Here is a 7,259-nt window from a genome sequence, read left to right as displayed (position 1 = left end):
AATTCCCCGAATATCGAATCTCAAGGACTGCTTGACGATACAGAGTTTTATCAGTATTTCAATTAAACAAAAAGTTCAAAAGGGGTTTTGGTTGGTTTTGCAAATAAAGTAAATATACAGAATAATAGAACGATGAACAGAGATGAGTAGATCGCTAGGGACGGTGAATGATTCTTCATGCAACGAATTTCCTGTCTCAATGCAACAACATTCTTTTCATAGTTAATTATCGGTTCTTTAGAGTATCTAATCCTAAGGCCTTAGTGAAAAGATCTTTGACCTCACAACCTAATTACTATGTCCATAGATAATTACGGTTATGATCAAGCATTCCAATAACAAGAATTTCCGGTTACAATATGATATCCCTAGTCCTAGGTGATATAAATATTATATGTTCTTAATCATGTCCACAAATAATATGCCGTCCAGCTACACTATTCATTCATATTCAGAATCCGTTTTTCCGACGGATAAAGCATTATTAACGGATGAAGAACAAATTAACAAATACGAAAAGTAAAATAGTTATTGCATCAATTGACTAAATTCATCACAATCAGAATCAGGGTCACCCCCCTAGCAATGGGGGGTTTAGCTACTCATAAAAATAACAAAAAACATAGTGTTAATTGTAGACATTACAGATAAATGAAGGAAATCCAATCTTCAATGGCAAAAGCTCATAGAATTATTCAATCCATGCATCAAATCTGAGTTCTCCAGCCTTTCACAGTGTATTTTCGCACCCAAAACTGTCCAACCCTTGTCCAAACGCAATCTGGTTCTTTTATTACTGTCATTCTGGGCTTTTCAGCAAAACAGGCCCAAAAATCACGTGCACACGCGTGTGGGAACGCGTCTGGTGCTGTGACACGCGTCCTGGGACGGGTTTGGGCAGAGGGGAAGTTTTCTTTGCAATTCTGGCAGTTGGGACGCGTGTGAGCATGCGTCTGGTAGTCTGGGACGCGTCTGGACACGCGTGTGGGCTCAGGGAACGCGTCCAGGGACGCGTGTGGGCAGGAATTGCATTTTTCTCTTGCTGGACGCGTGTGGACCTAGGAAATGCGTCTTGGGACGTGTGTGACCAACATATGTGCTTTTCTTCAGTTTCTTCACTTTTTTCACTGATTTTCTCCACTTCATTCATCTGAGTCTGCAAACACTTAAACACAAAACCAAAGCATAAAATGACGAATAATGAATTAAAACATAAAATAAAATACTTCAAAGACAACTAAAAATAGCGGTAAAAATACGTGTGAAAACCACTGATCAAATACCCTAAACTGTAGAACGGCGGTAATATCGCTTCAATCCCTAAGGAAACGATAAAGGAAATACTTACCCTTTTAACACGTTTCTACTTAATAGACCCCGCCGACAAAACTACATCATCCCACAACAAGAACAACGACAACAACAACAACAATACCAAGAACAAACCCAATACCAATACAGCTCCCAACAACACAACTACCAACAATACAACCCATTCCAAACTCAGTCCCAACCACTTTACCAACAGCAAGACCAATACCAACAACACAGCATATTTCAAACCCAGTCCCAACCACTATCTCAACCATGCAGTTAACCACCTCGCCAAAACCGTATACGACCCACCTAATACCAATAAGGAAGCTCCTCTAGATCATTCAGCCAACCCAACGAGGCCGGTTCCTCAAGCATCCAACTATGTCCCGACTTTGGTCCACGGGATGAAAGTGACCACCGCGACCCACTAATATCACAAGCCTCACACCACCGCGACCCAACTATGTATTCGTCAGTTTAAATCAATGAAATCGTTTGTTTCCGACTTTTTTTTCGCTATCGTTCAGTACATATTGCCCTAAAAAAAAATTTAAAAAAAGTATTAGTACATAGGCGCCATCTGAGATGGCAACCTGTCATACCCCAAAATTTGCCCATCTCACTTCTCCTTTCAAACTCATACCAAAGCTCAAGACTCAAAGACACACTCTCCTAAAATATGGCTCAATAAACTAGGGTTTTGAATTCTCTAAAGAAAATCAATGAATCAAAGTCCCCAATGGATTTCATATGGCTTATGATGTTTCAGACTATCTCTATGGCAAAGTACAAGCTTCAATTCCAAGGATTGCCCAGTCAATTGCTCAGAAAGTCAATAGTCGACTAGATTGACCTAAAAGTCAATTGTGGTCAAAGTACAGTCAAAATTCCTGATTTTTGGTCAACATCCTTATTTTGAAGTATCATTCATCATTTTATCAAGGATTGATCATGATTCATCAAGAAAAATTCAGAAATCAAAAAAATCCAATGTTTCTAAATTAGGGTTTTTTGACTAAAACTCAACTAAACTTTGACCAGCCATAACTTTCACATGGAACATCAGAAATTTTCTATCCAAAGCTCAATTTAAAGGAAATTGAATTCTCTACAAATTTGTATCTCACAAGCCAAGTCCAAAAATGCTTCAGTTGAGAGATATGGATCAAAACATTATAGGTCCTTTTTGAAAGTCAACCAAAAGCCGTTTTTTGTCAAAGCCCATATCATCAAGATAAAATCTTCAAATGGAAAAAATCTTTCAAAGTGACTTGTAGAGGACATCTTGAGGTTTCCAAACAGTCCTAGAACTCCCCCATATCTTAAATATTGAGGGAGATATGCCTTGTCAAAGTTGGACAATTTTAAGGAGAAAAATATGAAACAAAAAGGCTTCAAAATGGATTTTCTTGCAAAAGGGACCAAGTTTTTAAGATCCAATCTTGATCCTCAAGTTATCCAAGATATCCAATTAAGTGGCCAAGAATTATTGAGATTAATTTGATTTTATAAGAATTTTTCATCCATTTAAAAATGATATAATTCATGAAAATCAAAGGAAATCAAATATTTTGATTAGAGATGTTACATAAATCAAATCCAATCATCAAATCACTCCATATTTGTTTCAAAATTCGTAGGATACAAGATTGGAGAGAGATGGGATAATTTTTTACCAATTTAGAAAGATTGAAAACTATGATTCAATCAAATTACCAATCATTGATTCAAGAAGATTTGGTTAAAATTTGTTAACCTAATTTATCATACTATAAGTATAGAACATGGTCAGATGCAAGGAAGAAGGTTTTGGCAGCAGAAGAGACCCTTAATTTGTGCCTTCAAGAACCGAACAAGTTGCAAAATCAATTTGAAGTTTGAGGCCAATTCTAAGCGTCTAAGGGTTCCAAGAACGTCCCCTGAGGATTTCTGAAGTTACTAGGATCATTGCCAGGCCTCTAGACTTCGAGAACACGCTCCCATATCTCTCGGTTTGAGCATTTTTTATTTATTTCGATTTCATGATTTTATGCATCAAACATGAATTTAGTTTGCATATTATGGATTGCTTTGGTGTTTAGAATGATTCTGGGTTACTAATTTGCTTGTTACGTGTTTATGTCATGGATTACGAACATTAGGGTTTCGAATTGGGTTTTTGTGAGACAGGGATGATTAGGCCAAATTAAGGCCATGGCTGAAGTCGACAGGACTATTTGAATCGAACCATGGTCTTACTCTTGATTTTTTAGGTGTGTATGAACGTTTTTTGATTAACAGGTGTAATAGCCATAAGTTTTTACGGTGTATCTGTAAAAAAGCGCTGCAAAAGGGTCTTTCTGCAGATTGTCATGAAGAAGACGATGTGTGGCATCGCGTGATTGGCCCCATTCAAATTGCTTTTGGGCGCGCGCGTGGCTTCAGATCTGGTGGGCCGCTCCTGTGTGTGTACGATGTGCCTTTGTCTCCTCAACCATCAGATCTCTACGAAGATGAATCCAACGCCTCTGAGCACGTAGGCGTATCATAAACCTCACAAGCCAACCACACTGAATCAAAGCTAAGCTTTTCTAATTTTTTTATTTATTCTTTATTGCATAATTTCCTTTAGTTTATTTATTTATTTCTTTTAATTTATTAATTGCTTATTCTAATAATTTTGTTTTTATAATTACAAAAAATGTTTTTTTAATTATTTAATCGAAAACTCGATTTTTCTCATAACATTAAAAATAATCATTTTTTTAATAATAATTATCTTTCATATTTGCTTTTAATTAATTAATTAGGGTTAATCCCATAAATTATTTAATTTTTAATTTAATCGAACTTTCGTTTTCTAAATTCTCAATATTTGTTTTAAACCTGGTTGATGTTTTATCAATTAGAGTTTGTAGATTTTTTTATCGATTAGGGTTTGTAGATCTTTAATGCACTAACATCTCTCTTCTTTGTGCCTAAATTTTCAGGATTAACCAAGATCCTTCAGCCACGCGCCATCCCAAATCGAAAAGCTAAGTTTCTATTTTTTTATTTATTTAATTTCAAATCATTTATTTTTCTTTTTTATTTTAGCCTTTTGAATTAAAATATGGTTTGTTTCAATCGCCAATGAATTTGTAATGCACTCACCCTTTTTATTTTTTCCTTCATTAATTTTCAGGGTTGGCCAACCGATTAAAGCTCAAACCTTCGATAACCCTAAACTTATCCTCATTTAATTTCTAGCCCCGATATTATTACTTGTGGTTAACCTATTTTTTTTTGTTTATCTTATTGCTTTTTCCCCTCCCCATGGTGATATATTTTGTAACTGCTCCTGCTTTGTATTGTTTGGCCTTGAAGGCACTTAAACTGTTACATTATTACTGCGTGGTTAGTAATTCTAGGGAGTGCAACTCTGAACAGAATTAGAATAACTAATTTACAAGATAACATATCTGAATTGATCACATGATTGTGCACCCACACACCTTTTATGGTAACCCCTCTTGTTGCCTTGTTGCCTTTTCATTACAGAATAGTCAAGTCCCTCGGATTCCAAGGATGCCTCAGCAAATGTTGCCCTCAGTTCATTCTCATCACAAAAGATCATAAGTCCCTTCGATGTTGCCTTCGGTTGTATGATCTCGTCCCTCGAGGTTGCCTACGATATGATGATGATAGTCCCTTTCGATCGCTGAGGCGTCCTCTTTGGTTGCCTAAAAATGATTGTTCTATCCTTCGCTAAAGACTACCTACCTCTACATGGTAGGGACAGTTTTATGGCGAACGATATCTCGACGACCCTTCAACCTCCAATAAAAGGACTTCCTACCCTCCTATGGTATGGATAGCTCTGAAAGGCTAAAAGAACTTTTTATAATGTTAGGGTAATTACCTCTTAAGTTCTTGCTCTGGTTTAAATATTTTTCTTACCCTTTATCAAAAACCTTCAAAAAGGCTACGCTTATTTACAAGCTAAAGTCCTTATTTCAAATATTTTTTCTTTATTCACTGCAAACATTTTCAAACATTTCAAAGTGAGCTAAGCAATTAAGAGCCCATGGAAAACCATGGACTCAAAGGGTGCCTTACACCTTCCCTTTGTATAAATTACCCCCCAAACTCAAAATTTCTTTTAAAAGGTTTTTCCTGTTCTTTTAGCCTTTCTATATATTGGATAAAATAAAAGTCGGTGGCGACACTTGCTATCCGCAACATTTCAAAAAGTCAGTTCACCGTATTACACAACCCTAATTAGGGCAACACATTGGCACCATCTCAGATGGCGGATACACCTGATTCTTACACGTTGGCGCCATTTCAAATGGCGCATACTCCTGGGGGTCCTACCAAACCTAGACACTTTGGTAAATTTCCCCAAAACATGATTTTCTTGGTTTTTTTTTTAAAAAAAAACCTTGTTATTTAAATTTTTTTTGAAATTTGAAGGTTAAAATTTTAGTGTACATTTTATTAAAGAAACTTTTTTTTAAATATAGTTTAAGCTATTATACTTCTAATATATACAATAATACATATGTTATTGAAATTATAGTGGGGGCAAGTGACCTCATGACTACCTATATAGCTCCGTCCCTGACCTCTTGTATTTATTTTGGACCAAACCTTGTGTCATGGAATCCTAAGAAGCAACCTTTTGTTGCTCCATCTAGTGCAAAGATAGAGTATTGAGTCTTGACTTACACCACCTCTGAATTACTTTGGCAAGCATCTCTACAAAGTGAGTTGTGCATTCCCTTATTTCCGCACCTATACTCCTATGTGACAACTTAAATGCATTTCTTTTGTCCCTCAATCCAATTCTTCATTGTGCATTCCCTTATTTCCACACCTACACTCCTATGTGACAATTTTTTTTTAATAAACAATGATGGTGTTAAAATGATTATGTAATATCCTATTCAATTCTTTTTAGAATAAATAGTAATGACATTAGTTGAGATAGAACTAAGGGAAAAATGGCTATTAAGACTTAGTTGAAGGGCAATTGTGACATTTCCCTCACCATAAGTCCTAAGATTTTGTTTGGTTTTCCTTTTGTCCCAAAGTACCAGATTTTGGTAGTAGAAGAAGGAGAGAACGTGAAATAGAAGGAGGAAGAGAGAAGCTTGTCATTCTTCAATCTTGCATGCACCAAGAACCGTCTCCAAGCTCCGATTTTCGTCCCAGTCATCTCAATTTCAGCTTCTTCTTCATCACTAAGGTGAGTCCCTAGATAGAAAATGGGGTTTTGATCCATTTGGGATTTCTGGGGTTTAAGGGTTTTGAGAGATTATGCCTAAATCCTTGCTAATAACATGTTTTGATGTTTTTTATTACTTGTTCATGTCATATATTGGTTGGGTATACTCTTAATCCGTGCATGCAGGTGAATTCAAGGGGTTGAAGTACCCCAGGGCAGGACTGGTGAGTTCTGCGTTTTTCTGCATCTGCTATGGTCCGCTAAGCAGGCTAAGGCCGCTTAGCGGATGCTGAGCATTTTCCAGAAAATCGCGAGTCCGCTAAGCGGACGTGAGGCCGCTAAGCGGAGGAACAGTTGAGGTTCGCCACTGGAAAGCCTGCTAGCAGTCCGCTAAGCGGTCAGTTCTGAGCAGAATTTTATTCTTCCTTCCCCTGAGAGCAGTTTATGTTTCTAATCATAACCGAGCTCCTCCTTAACCATTAGTACACATATGTACGCTTAATATGTGATGTTTTATGACACGCATTACCATTATTTCTGTTTGATTACTTACGTTAAATGTTATGCGTAATGTTGAGCATGTTTATTCAATAATTCTTGTCTATTCATTTATGAGTGATTATGAATACTATGATGAGACAAGGTATGGAAATGTGTTGATATCCAAATGTTTTGGTTAAACATTCGGATTGGTTTGTTTTATGACCTTACGCTTGTTGAGTGTACGTATGCTTGAATCGAAGTGGCCGGGGGC

The sequence above is a fragment of the Vicia villosa genome, unplaced genomic scaffold (assembly GCF_029867415.1).
Source record: "Vicia villosa cultivar HV-30 ecotype Madison, WI unplaced genomic scaffold, Vvil1.0 ctg.000744F_1_1_3, whole genome shotgun sequence".
In the NCBI taxonomy this organism is placed as follows: domain Eukaryota; kingdom Viridiplantae; phylum Streptophyta; class Magnoliopsida; order Fabales; family Fabaceae; genus Vicia; species Vicia villosa.
The sequence above is the reverse complement of the archived record's forward strand: the minus strand, read 5'-3'. Positions refer to the sequence as shown.